The 14,539-nt window shown below is 44.1% G+C and overlaps 1 pseudogene; it reads right to left on the reverse strand.

The window, feature by feature from the left end:
* Positions 1-418: 418 nt before the first annotated feature.
* LOC118977474 (spermatogenesis-associated protein 31E1-like) lies at positions 419-3,782 on the reverse strand (annotated as a pseudogene).
* Positions 3,783-14,539: the final 10,757 nt, after the last annotated feature.

Here is a 14,539-nt window from a genome sequence, read left to right on the forward strand (position 1 = left end):
TGGGCAGGCAGGTGTGGGGCCCTTGGTGTCCTCTCTGTTCCCCACCTGCATGTACACCCTCAGAACTGGTAGTTCTATCCCAGTCCTTGCTGCTGTTCCAGAGCTTGAGAAAGACAGAAAGAGGGACACTGAGCACAGAGCTCACAGGGGCTGTCTGGTCCTTCCCCATCCCAGCTTTGTGAGAAAGAGAAGCACTCCCAGGGTAGACATCACCTAGCCTCACCCAGAGATCCAGGGAAGAGCTCTCCCACCTCAGGACTCACGGTCAACTTCTCCCACAAAGTCCCCTCCCCACTCTGTGACACTTCCTGGAGGCTGAGGGTATTTCAGCCTCTGCAAGCCCCTCATCTACAGCCTACAAATTCATGGCAGTGAGAAAGCAGGAGAGGACAGACTGAGCCAGATTGTAGAGTCTTGCTCATCTTGACAGTTCCTGAATGTTGGTGGCATAATCTTGAAGGAGGATGTCAGTGTGACAGTCTTGAAGGGGCAAGCCAGTGGCATGGTCTTGAAGCTTGTTCTCTGGCTCTACCTTCCCTTGGAGCTCACACTTACTATCAATCTTTGTTGTAAGGCATGGTTTTTCGGCAGCTTGGGCAACTGACTTTGTAAGTGGTGAGGAGCTTTTTCCTGGGCCCTGGAGACCCGGGTCTCCTCATACGCATAGTGATGGTTTGGAGATTGGCCAGCACACTGGGTCCCACAATGACTTCCCAAGCAGAGGTCTCCTCAGCCTGCACTGCCTCCCTGGCCTCTTCAGCCCTTGAAGATTGGGACCCTAAGTTCATTGCCAGTATTGCTACACTATGGTAGGGATCTCCTGAAGCCTCTGTCTCATTCCCGGCTACTGCTAAACCTGGATTTGGATCCAGGTTCCTTTTCTTAATCCCCATGATAGTCCCCATTTGCCTGGTTTTCCCATGAGGTGGAGTGTGAGGGACTGAGAAGGTGGCCTGCCCTTCCATCTACTCAGAGGCCCATGGCCGTAGCCAGAAGGTGTTTCTCCCAGGGCCTTCCGGATTTCCTCAGACGCAGGTGAGGTGGTGGGGAGGGGACCTGCTAGGGTAAGAAATGACATTTTTGTTAGCACTTTCTCTTCCAAAAAGGGCTGAGGAGGTTTTCTCAGGACCTTTGTGAACTTGGCTTTGAGTGGTCCCCAGACACACGAACAGCTTAAGGGAGGAAAGGGGTTTGTGGAAGGGACTCGCTGTGCAGGCAGGGAAAACCCAGAAAAGCCGGCTGCATTTCTGCTGTACATGGCCCCCCAAGAACTGGAGATGTGAGAACTGCTGAAGGCCAGGCACCTGCTCTTATTTGTTCTTCATGCCCCAGAATGGTTGACGGGGGTGTGGGGTCCTGTAGCACCCAGTGATTCCACATATTGCCTGGAGAGTCCAGGTGTTAGTCCAAGCTCTTCCATATGAAAATTGACACATTCTTTCTCCTCCCCTCCACCTCCTCAGTTCTGCTCTCTGGGTGATTAGTATCTCCAGCAGCTTCTGAACATCAGGGTTGATAAATGAGGGGCTACCTACCTGTCTGTGGGGTCTCCCCAGAACGAGGCCTCAGGTAGGTGGTGAGACAGGTGCTCTTGCTGGGACTCACGATGTGATGAGGTGGGGAAGAACAAGGCCTTGGTAGGGTTGCCCACCACCAGGACAGGAATTTAATGGGGCGGCTTGAGCAGCCAAAGGCTGAGGTGGCTGGGATGGGGTATGCCAGAAAGGAGTTACCTGGAACTGAGCTCTTTACAGTGGCACCCAGTGGGATTCTCTTCCGGTCTTGATGTTCTACTGACAGGATGGAGGCCACAGGTAGAGGATACAGGGTCAGAGGAGCTGGGGAAGCTGATGTGGGCGTGGCAGGAGTAGCATCTTCCACAGGCACCTGGCAGGACCGGTGGACTGGAGTGGGTATAGCTTAGCACACCTCACTAGGAGGGTCTTGACATGAACTGGTAGCTGGTAGCTGATGAAAGCTACCCTCATCGGAGCATCTCCCCAGGTGGCTGCAGGAGACAAAGGCACAGGATGCAGCCAGGAGCAGACAGGCAGGCTGGGCAGGGTGGGCACTTATGGCCCAGGGCTCTCCATGACTCCTGTGCTGACTTCCCAGTGCCCCTGCTGACCCTCACCCCGGAACTGTTGCTACACTCTGTCCCCATGGCCGTGGCTCCCAGGTCAGTCCAAGGCAGTATGTAGTCTTGGGGTCACATGATAGTTGCTAGAGGGAGGAGAACCCAGGTGAAAATGGGACAATTCTTCACCTTTGCAGAAGAGAAATCAGTTCCCGAGCCCTTTTTATTTCTCGCAGGCAATCTCTGAAAGCTGGAAATCAGGAGGCAGGTCACATGATGCAGCAGGGCATGGGGGTCTTACAGGAGGCTGAAGACAATGGCACTTTAGGGGAGACACCTGGGAGAGTGGACTCTGGAGCCTGAGCATCAGGGCCAAGGTCGCATGATCCCTGACAGTGATGGCAAGACTCATAACAGGCAACACTTTGTCATTTACAAAGTACTTCCACATCCACTACCCCGGCAACCCTCACAATTTCCCTGTGGGGGAGAAAGGAAGGGGCGCCTAACAGATGGATCTGAGCAAAGGTGAACACTGCACCCACAGGTGGACCCAGAGGTCCCACCTCCTACTCAGGCACCTTTGGTCCAGGACAGCCCAAAGGCCTCTGCTGGGACACCCCTGCTTGGGGAACGCCCATTTCCGGGCCCTCCAGGCTCCATTCCAAGAGCACTCTAAGAAGTGTCTGGGTTCTGACCTCCTTCCCAGGAACCTTTTGAGGGCTCTGTTTTCTGAGGGAAGGGCTCTGTGCCAGCATCCTCAGGAACCTGGCCCCGGGCCCTCAGGGACAGGTCAGATGGGGGCAAACTCTCAGGCCCCGGCCTGAGAGGCAGAAGCTCACCTTTCAAAGCTCTGCTTTTCTTTCTGCTTCTCCACCGCAGCTCCACTGGACACTGACAGACAAGACAAAATGAGGGGCCGGGACCCCATTCTCACTCTCCTCTCTTAGACGAGCTGCAGACGCTCATCATTCGTGAACAATATGACTGTCTAGATTTAACTAATGGGGCTCTCTGGTTCTTCCCCTTTTATTTTTGAAGTGGTTAAAAATTATCTCTTGTTTTTCTTCTTTAAAAAATGTAAAGAAAGGTTTACTGTGAGAGACCAGCCATGGATTCCTTTCTTCACTGTTTCTCCGCTCAAGAAGCACACACCTTCTCAGACCTGTCTGCCCATCTGGGCGCCTTCAGGTTGGACGCTGCTTTCCTGAGGCCGCAGCCCACCTGGCCTCTGCTCAGAGGCCCTCAGGCGCCCGCACTGCCTGAGATGGGGCCCAAAGGAGCAGAGGCTCACCTGAGACACCTGCCGTGGGAAGGTGGCTGGTGAACCCAGACTTCTGGGTCAGAGGTCTTGAGATAGAAATCATTGTGTCTGCTCCAGCTCCTGCCCAGCTTGGCTGTTTCCTGGAAGGATAATGTTCTATTCTTTCCCATCTCAGGTGTCTGTGTAGGTGATTCAGAAAAGTAGAAATAAGAATGGAAAAAAGACAATCTTTTTTGATTGTCTTTTTTCCCTTACCTTCCTGATGTTTCGACGTCCCCTGGGTGGTGGTGAGGATGGATTACTCTCCAAACAGGACAGTAATAGGAAGAAGAGCAACAGCCCACATGAGATAGTGAAGATGGCACCAATCACCAAGGAAGGGCTGGAGCTCCACCAGGCAGCAATAACGCTTTCCAGAGAAAAGAGAGTGTTATCCATCATCTGAACTGCACTGCTGATTGTAGGCAACTGAGCACTGGGAGTGGCTTGTGGACTGAGGGCCAGGCTCCCATCACAGAGCTGTGGTCTGGTCACAAAGGGCTCCTGAGGGCAGACAGTGGGCAGTAAGAGGAGGAGGCTGAACCACTGCCCCTCCCCCAACTCAGCCTAGCAGTCTCCATCCTCCACTCTCCTGGACCCTCTAGACCTCCATTGATTTTCTATTTATTCCACTTAGAAGCCAGGTCTTACCTGGTTCCTGTGTCTCTCGGAGGGCTTGGCTTGAATTCACCAATTTCCAATTGCATAAGTTTTGAAAGTGAAGGTCTCTCAGGAATTTTGGCTATTTCATAGGGACTGACAACTCTCGGAATCTCCTCTGTCCTCAACTTCATTTTTTTTCAGCTCACATATTTACTTTCATTTATTTATTTATTTATTGTTTATGAGAACATTTAAGTTCTACTCAGCAAATTTCAGATACAATAAAGTTATCAAGTGTAAGTCACTGTGATACTCTAGATCCTCAGGCCTTCGTCTTACAGCTGAAAGTCTGTACCGTTACCAGCCTCTGCCTTCTATTTCTACCAACCTCAGACCCTGCTCAGACCCTGCCAGTCACTTCTTACTTTCTCTGTGTGTTCACTTTTTTTTATTAGATTCTTCATATAAGTGATAATGTGCAGTATTTGTCTTTGTCTGGTTTACTTCACTTAGCATAATGCCCTTCAGTTTTCGCTGCATTGTTGCAAATCTCAGCATATTTTTTCCACATAGTAAGTTTTTTACTTTCATAGATGTAGAGATAGAGCTTTATTTTACACTTATTAAATTTTGACTATTTATTTATTTTTTTAATTTTTTTATCCTCACCTGAGAACACACTTATTGATTTTAGAGAGAAAAGAAGGGAGGGAGAGAAACACTGATGTGAGAGAAAATATTGATGAGTTGCCTCCCACTTGTATCCTGACCAGGACCAAACCTGCAACCTTGGTATGTATTTGGACCAGGAATTGAACCCATGACCCTCTGGTTTACGGAACAATGCTCCAACCAACTGAGCCACACTGGCCAGGGCAACTTTTGACTGCTTAATTTATTGTTTTCATCAATCTTTGCCATATTCACTCAGAATGTCTGAGTAAATTAATGATTAATTAATTAATTGTTATTATTAATTCCCAAAATATAATAAGTAAAATTAAAATATAAAAATTAAACCTAAAAAGTGCCAAGAATATTCTTTTACATACCCAGGCAAGTTAGTATTGATATAATATGTTCTCTAACATACAGTTTATATTTAGATATCATTTCAATACATCATTTGTATCATTGTTGTTCTTGACCCAGGATCAGACCTAGGCTCACTTATTGTACTCTCTTCACCTGGAATAGTTCCTCACCTTTAGTTGCCTTACATGGCATTGCCATTTTGAAAGAATACCTGTTTGGCTGTTTTATAAAATACCCCTCAGTTTGTGTTTGTCTCACTCTTTCCTCACGACATTCCTGTCAGGCTATATGTTGATGGCAGGAATACTAACCGCCTAAGTAATACTGTGTCCCTCACAAAGCATCACGCTACGTGGCATGCAACCTCAGTTTGTCCTGTTACTGGTGGTGGTAGCTTAGATTATGTGGTTATGGGGCATCCACTGTAAAGTCACCACTTTCCTTTTTGTAATTAGTATTTGGAAACTGTCCGAGTATCCCGTTTCCCATCACACTTTCATCCGACACTTTTATCGTCCTTCGATAATCTTTTCTGAATTAGTTATTACTGTTATGATTGTCAAATGCGGTACCTGTTTCTCTCTACTTCCCTACTTCCAAATGGGGAAATCCAAGCATTAGCTAGAAACTAGAGATGGGGATGGGTAAGAAGAACACGCATCTCCTCCTGTCCCCCTGCTTGGTCATTGAAGCAGAAATGGATTCCTTAATCTATTCAATTTGCTCACAAGTTATATTCTAGATTCTTGGACTTTCATATTCCTGCATATCCTTCCCTCCTTCTTCCTTATGCCAACCCCGAGAGAGTCCAAGTGCTTCTAACTTCTTTGCTCCCTGTCCCTCATATTTCTTCTTTTTCCTTTGTCCAGACTTCAAACATGGGAGCTCAGTCATTTCCTGATCTACTTGCTTTTTCCCCCTCTCTGAATGGAGTATATGTGAGAAAAAGGGCACCTGTGATCATATCAAGTTGTAAGAATAGAGGGGCGTTGGGATCAGAAGCCCCTCAGAGATCTGTCCTCAGAGTGGAATATCTAGAACACACCACCAGATGCCTTGCATTACAAAGGCTAATCTCCTGATAGTGTGGCATCTCCTTTCTCCTTTTGCTACCTTATTATGCTGAGTGTCTTTTATCCCCAGCCTTGAGATCCCTCTTTTACTTTATTTAATGCCTACATGTACTAGTGTTTTACTTGGTTATCTTGTTTGCAGCTTGCAATAACCACAGGTCATAGGCACTATTGTTAGAGTCTCCAATTCACAGACGAGGAAACTGTGGCTTAGAGTTTGGCCTAAGATCACACAGCTGTTTCCCAAGGCAGTCTACTTTCAGAAGACACTCCTTTGCCATCATGCTTCTGAGAAGTGAGATAAAAAGATGGCATAAAGTTCATGAACTTAAGGATGGAAATACCTTCTGGCCTTCTAGCTAGAGTTTACTGACTAAGTTTTGAGTTAAATTATGCTTTCCAATGTAATAATCTTGGTGATGTGGTTTCCCTTGATGGGTGGCAACTCTTCTCAAATCACAGCTGATTCGCATAGGAAGGAACAATGGTCACACTGACAGGCAGCAGCTGGATAACCAGGAAGGAATTAACAGAGGGTCCCATAAGGCCCCTACAGAGCAACTGTACTGACATCCCAACACACCCAGCCCCTGAGACAATGGTTTGGAGCAACAAAAGATGCTCACACAATGATCAAACTGAAAAAAGAAGAAAATCCTGCATAGTGTTCCACTGATCTTTTTCTTGTTTTTTTGTGTATACACACACATACCTTTACACACACACATATACATATATGTATATATACTCCCCTACTTTCTACTAATATATTAGACATACATACATATATGCAATGTGTACATGCATAGTAAAACATGTGTGTGTGTATTATAGCATACCCAGCCTTGGTTAGGGCAATATGAAAGTTAGAGCAATGCTCCAACCCCCGCCCCCCGCTATACCTATTATATATATATATATATATATATATATATATATATATATATATCTTTAATTTTCACCTGAGGGTATGTTTATTGATTTAGAGAGATGAAAGGAGAGAGAGAGAGAAACATCAATCAGTTGGCTCCCACACACACCCTGACAGGGGATCGAACATGCAATCTAGGTATGTGCCCTAACCAAGGATTGGACCTGCAACCTTTTGGTGTAAGGGATGATGCTCTAACCAACTGAGCCACCAGGCCAGGGCAATCTCTTTCTTTCAAAATTTTTAATTTGGGGCATGTGCTCTTACTGTAGTAAGAATAGGGTTAGGGTAGTTTGACTGAAGTCAATTTATCTCAGCTGCAAGATAAGGAAGCAGGATTCAATGATCTCTGAAAGGTCCCCCTCTAGGTTCATGGATCTAAATGTGAGTTGTTATTCTAATTATTTAGTTCTAGAATATCAGTAGTGTCTTTGTTTGTGTGACATATAAACATGACCTACACTGAAGTTAATCCTGATGTTCAAACCTCAGGAAAATTCTTTAAGACAGTGATCTCCTAATTGCTTCCTGGAGCAGACACTTTTGGTGAATAAATTCTCCCAAGACAAAGAAGAACTAACTCTGGGATCATTACCATATTCAGAGGACAAATGCATCACCTCATGAAAATGTTAATAGGCCGCATTAATTGGAAGCAGAGGTCAGGCTGGGAGTTCTCTGTAGATCCTGGGAGCCCCAGAGGACTCTGGGCATAGATAGAGTACATCTTTCTAGAACTGGGCAGGAACTGTTTTAAGCCCCTTATGCTTTCTGATCCTTTCTTGTCTTTTGCTCTGTGTCTGCCTTTGCTCTTAGTTTTCACCTCTACACCCTCTCCCCCTCTTCTCTTTAGCAGTGTGCTCCTTATTTCTGCTGTACATTTCTGTCATGAGCCTTCCAGATCAGTGATGCAAAGGAGGAGAACAAAACGAGAGAAGACATTGACTTCAAAAGAAGCAATAATGAGACATCAACCTGAAAATTATTTCAGAATAGACTGTAACATCTATAAGGCATATTACACGTGAGGATCCACCTCTCCCGAGTCTTTTTGTAGTTGTTTCTCCTTTGGAGAGATCAGTTCACGATAAAAAATACACAGACAATAGACATCCTTGCTTAATTTTACCTCCACCCTTGCCTTTTTTCTTTTGCTTTCACTTGAAAATTATGCTATCCGACTTCATTTTATTTGTTTTTGTTAGGACTGTATTTTACTTATTTTTTTACTGCCTCACGTTCTTTTCCGAGCAGGAGGGATTCAAACAACAACGAGCATGAACCATTTGTCCAACTGTGAAAAAGCAATTAAAGTGTGTTTCTATGATCCATAATGATCATTGCATTTACACACAATGCGCCATTTGCCAGGCACGGTTCTATCATATCACACACATTGACTCAGTGCTCTAATATCCGCTTCGTACCTTTTGTAGGAGAGAAAACTGAAACCTAGGGTGATTAAGTAGCCCCTGAAAATGTACACATTTAAGGAGTGAATTGGGGCTTGTTGTCACTTGAACTCTAAGTGCGGACTCCAGGCCTTTCGGGTGAGATATTGCCTTCTTTTGGTACACTGTTACGGGTGTGATGAGTGAAAGCATATGGAAAAAAACCATCAGTGCTCAGTGAACTGCAACCGGCTTATTCTGGAGGTGAGATAGTGACTGCACACTGCTACTCGTCAGGAACTAGAGTACAGATAGGTTCAAATACAACGCAATCGATGTCCTAAGTCCCAGGAGACCCTGCTAAGAGATTCAAGCTTTAACGTGGATTATTGGTTTTGATTCCGCAAAAGACTTTTGCAGGACATGTAATTTTAAACTCTGATATGAAATATGCTCACCTGAAACTCTTACTTTCTTTGGGCATTTTGGATGTCTTGTCTTCTTTATTTCCTATGGCCGTCATTTGTCAGAGCTTCAGCTTTTTGTACGTGATAGGCAGTGGTTGATTCGCCTCTAAAGCAGGACCATCTGAGACTTTTCAACCTGCAACTTTATTTGGCTCTTTTGCTAGAGAGCAAAGCCCACTTGGCTCAGAGGCCACAACTGGGGGCAGCCGATCAATCAGTCCTACATTCTTTTGAGGACTGGGCATTGGAGGGTTTCTTTGAGATACCCATTTACTTCAAAGCTGACCTGTGCTGCTTCTGTACTAGCCCAGACTTACAGCATACTCAGCCTTCGTTAGGGCAATACAAAGGGGCACTTTGACTTTTATATTTGTGGATAGTGTCCTGGCTTAACTTAAGGTCCTAGGTGATTCCAGGCCCTTTGATGTCCTGATGAGAGTGTCCAGGTAGAAGAAAGCTGCAAATTTTCCTTTGAAATTTAACCATTGGCTTGGGCCTCTCTTTAGCTCCTGCCAATAGAGCCAGCAATGTTTTTGAATTGTTTTTCACCTGAGCCTGCAATGCATTTAGCTAAGAATGATGAGGAGGAGAAGGAAGCAAATATAAGTATTGCATCGGTCACATTTCATTTGTACCAAAGGACTGGTTTGCTAGCACTTAAATCTCAACTAGGAAATAGCTTTACAAGACAGGCGCCTCTATGCTTGGTGGAAACCGGCTCTTCTGTTTGGAAATCATTAAAAGTCAATTTCAAAATTTTCTGTCTTTAATGATATCCCAACAGTGTGATTTCCTTTCAAGCGTGATTATTTTGAATGGCTTCACTGGTTGAATTGTCTCTGCCCATGTTCTCTTAGGAATGATTTCTCAGGACACGAAAATGGCTCAGTGACTTCCATTTAGCTGACAACGTTTTATTTGTTTTTCAGGTTGTGACACATGCCTCGTGCACACGGCGATGAGTGTGATGGACTCTAGGAGGCCCTCGACTATACCTTGTATCCCTCCCAACTTAGGGTTAATGATCCCCAGTTCTCCCTGGCTGGTCCAAATTTATGTCTGTCGTCTCAGCATAGTTACAAACAATGCTTCTTTCCCTCTAAAAATTGTCCCACTTTGGGTGGCAAATTATGTGATTATAGGATTGCTAGGGAGCCCGGAACAGATGTCATCCAGCGGGCATCCACTGCTGTATAGTAGAACAACTGAGTATAGAACCAGAAAGCTTCTTGTAAGCTCCTGCTTGTCCATGGGTGATGGGACAAGTTAATTTAAAAATATCCCAGAGGTATATAGTTTTCTCCTCCAGAGAATAAAAGTAACGACACTTTATAGAGTTTTTGTGAGAATTAAATGGGTCAGTATTTTGTGGAAACACCCAGAAGTGTGCATAGAACCCAACACAGAGTTATGAGGTTTGTTTAAAGACAAAGTCTCTTCACCTGAGGTGAGAGCCAGGGTGGGTTATAACTAGCTGCAGTTTCAGTGAATTTTTGTGATGAAAATGGGGCAGAGAATTAAGTGAAAGAAGAGAGTCAGAGAGTAAAGGAGGAAGTTCTTTAAAAGTAATTGTAGAGCAAAACACAGAAGTGCTGATTTTAAACTTTGCATGGGAATCAATTCCACTCCAGGCTGTGTAATAATGAGCCTTGGATCCTCCAGGGCATATTTGAGGGTTCTCACTGTAGTCTGTGTCCTGAGTCTTTAACACTTTCCTGGGTTCTGACCCCTCCCTCATGTTCCTTTGAAGCAGGCTCAGCATCCCCTGAAAACAAGGCCTTTCTGTGGAAGGGCTTGTGTGTGACCTGGGTCTCCAGTATCAGAAAGAAAGTAATCAGTGGTGTGGAGGGGTGGGGAAAGAAAAAGCCAAGCCAAGCCAGATTGCCATGCTGGCAGGGCCAGGCAAAAAATTAATCCAGATACAACCATTCTCGGGCAGTTGGATTCAGCTGGTTAAACACGAATGACAATAAAGTGACAGGTGTCATGTATTTGCAAGATGAAAAGGTCCAGCAACGGCCAGATCCTCCTTTTTATTCTATCTGTGACCCATTTACTACTTCGCCTGGAATAAAAATAATTACACGAGAAGTTAAAGCCTTCAACATGTTTTTACTTAATAGTCCTCACCATCAAGGTAGTGCGTATTTATTACAGGAAATATCCATGTTGCTGCCATTCAAATGCAACTGTATTGACTTGTTTTGTTCAATCGTATTTTTACAATTTTGCATTCCCTTTCCTCCCTCACATTATGTTATTATTTTACCATGTAGAAATTCTATTGGATGGATTTTCCAGAACTCACCTAATTATTTTCCAAATGTTAGATTTCATTTGTTTCAGATTTATGAAATACCAACCTTTCTGTAGAAATCCTTGTCTACATTTGGAGTTACAGTTAACCCTTGGACAATGGGGGGATTCAGGGTTTCAAACCCTATGTAGTCGAAAATCCATGTGTAACGTTTGACACTGCGGGTTGTCATTTGTACCTGCTGTTTCAACCACCCTTGGATCTGGACCTAAAGCAGTATTTTCAGTTTGTGGCTGGGATCCTGGGGTTGGGAGTACGAAAACACTGTTTTTGATTCTGGGTTGGTTGAATTTGCCGATGCGAAACCAGCAAATACAAATGGCTGACTGCATTTGTTGAAGAGAATCTGTGCTTGAGTGGGCCCATGCGGTCCAAACCTGTGTTGTTCAAGAGTCAACCGTAATTCCTTAGTATGAAAATTAAGGAAGAGGAGTCAGAGTCACAGGTATGAAACTTTTAAAGTTCTTTTTACATATTCAAAAGCTAAGAATCTATTTTAAAATACTGCTGTAAGTTCGCAACTAATTTAATGTTATTTCTTTTCATAATCATTTTAATGATATGTAGTAGGCACTAATAATAATCACTACAATTAATCCTTACATTGCTCTGTAACATATTCTGGTCAAACCAGCACGCAGGTTAATCTGAAGTTTCAGTGTAAAAATTTGGGCTCCTTCTGTACTCAATACCGGTGGTGTAGTGTGACCCTATTACTTTTGCAGTTTCTCAAGGTCCGGTGTTTTACTGGGAGTCTTGATGGTCCCTTTTCTCACTCATTATTGTACTGAAATTACTTTAAAAACCAGGCTAGCAGCAGGAAGTGAGGGAAGGCGGGAATTTCTTTCTTTAGAAATAGCTTAAGTAGTCTCAGGTGGGCACACTTTGGGTACTTGTAGGGTATTTTGGCACAAATTGTGGAAAAGGTATTTTCATTTTAAATAGAATGATTTTTATGTCCTGTCAGCTTCTTTGAATGAGTATTGTAAAAACTGGGCAGAAATCTTGGAATGGATTTCCACGTGTGGGGCCTCAGGATCTGCAATTGCTTTGAGGTGAAAGTTCAGGTCCGAAATGACAGCCCCCGCCTTTCTGAGGCTTTCTCAGAACTTGTCCCCGGCCAAGAGAAACCTCGTCCCTGCAGAGGGGAAGGGTCCCCCGAACTGTCTTCCTCCTTTTCTGGTGAAAAAATGGAAGCACCTGGCCAACGGGGAAGGCTCGCTCAGAACCCAGGTCGGGGCACCCCCTCTAATCAGGATGCCACACCGAGAGCCAGGAGCCCTAGGAACCCCGGCCCTGTGCTATGACTGAGCAGTGCTGGTGGCATGGCTGCCAACTAATTTGCTTCAGAAAAATGTAACATGGAAGTTTCTACTCTGTTAAATAATGAGACAACTGTTAATTTTGAGCTCAGATAATTTTAGGTCAAGATGGATATATTTGGGATTTTAATGTTTTCTAAAATTTCAATGGCATTTCCACCAACTTTGTAAACTTCTCTTCTTTTGGCTTTAAACATCCTCAGTTTCTTCCATGGTTATTCTGAGAGGGTTGTTTCTAGAACATTCCCACTGTTCAGCCCTCCTCTACATCTCCACCAAGCTTGTTGATCTTGTCTGGAATGTCTATGATTAGCTAATGTTCTTCTTGAAATATTGAGTCTGCATTAACATAGGACTTTGTGTGCCATCTAGTGTGGCTAACCCACATTCTCATAGGCCAATATATTTATGTGATCGGTATGATGCTGCTGAGACAGTGCAAAGTTAAATCGTCTTCCCCTACCCTGCATATCAGACTATTTGCTTGTAATAAATCTGTTGTCTGCTGTGACCTTGAGAGCTACTGCTGAGACAACCTCAAGACTCTGCATTATAAACTTGTAAAATTGTCTTGTGTTTTCTCTCTTTATTTGGGTATAGGACTTTATATCTATCTCATTTAAAAACATCTAATTTAAGTCTAAGATTTCAGCATCACACTATGTACCTAGCAAGTGCTTAATAAATGCTTACTAACAAAATCCTTAATATTTATATTTTAAATAATTGCCCTGGCTGATGTACTTCAGTAGATTGAGCACAGGCCTGTGGAGCAAAGGGTTGCTGGTTCGATTCCCCATCAGGGCACATGCCTGGGTTGCAGGCCAGGACCCCAGTGGGGGACACATGAGAGGCAACCACACATTGATGTTTCTCTCCCACTCTTTCTCCTTCCCTTCCCCTCTCTCTAAAAAATAAATAAATAAAATATTAAATAATTAGGTGACCATGGAGTCTTTCTGCTAGTATTAGAAGTAGCTTTAATTGCTCTCATTTTTTCCTTTTCCTTTTTACTCTATTTTAAATTCTTCCTGAAGTCCGTGTAGAAATCTATTTCTCTTTCATCTCCTTACTTGCATTAACGGAATACCAGACTCTGACTCTAATGATCTTAGTGCCACATTTTAAAAGAAAGGAAAAAAATAAAAAGAGGAAAAAGAAGGGAGTTAAGCATGCAGTGCCCTCCTTAATAATATATGTTTTCTGTTCTCAGGATACTTTACTATTTGGAAGCTGTGGGCTCTAGTATCTTTCCTATAGCAAACAAAAACAGCATAGGATAAATCAGAATGATTAGTATGCAAGGGGCTGATTCTGGGATATTCACTATAGCTTGTCCTTTCAATGTGTCTTCTTTTGACATCTTCACCCTGGGTATCCTGGCAACAGAGTACTTCATGAAAACAAAAGTCCCATAGACACTGTTTGCTGAATTCCATCAGAATAATAAAAAGACTATTTTATTCAAGAATTTGCTTGAAGATGGTAATTTAGAAAAATAGCAAGAAGGCAGCTAAATGTACTTGATTCAAAAGTGACTGACACTGAAGGAAACCCAGACCAAGGATGGTGTCTTTGGGTCATGTAATTTCTCAACCACTACAGGAAGACAGGAGAGTGAAAAAGAGATGATTAATGGGCTGAAACGGGCAAGAGAACAACATGAATGTACTGGAGTAAGAAATCGGGAAAAGGGCCTGTTTATATCACGTAGGGCACATGTCTCCGTACAAGCTAGAGCTGTGTCTTTGGTGCCTGCGTGAACAACCCTGGAAGAGACCTCTTCCAGCTGCACGTGGAGCCTTCTCCTCCTCAGTGTTCCCTTCGCTCCCAGGAGAGTAGCAAGCTGGGTACTCAGGGCAGCACACTGATGCTTTCTAGGCCTTTGGGGACCCAATAAGCTTAGTAAGACATTTGGAAGTTCTGATCCACTTAGTGCAGTGATAATGTTGTCAATGGTCCCCTCAGGGCCTTCGCAGGGGAAGCCTCTCCCCCAGATTGCAGCTATCTCCTTGCTTAG

This window comes from Sturnira hondurensis, unplaced genomic scaffold (assembly GCF_014824575.4).
Source record: "Sturnira hondurensis isolate 20B ecotype Veracruz unplaced genomic scaffold, ASM1482457v3 Scaffold0021354, whole genome shotgun sequence".
NCBI classification, from domain to species: Eukaryota; Metazoa; Chordata; class Mammalia; order Chiroptera; family Phyllostomidae; genus Sturnira; species Sturnira hondurensis.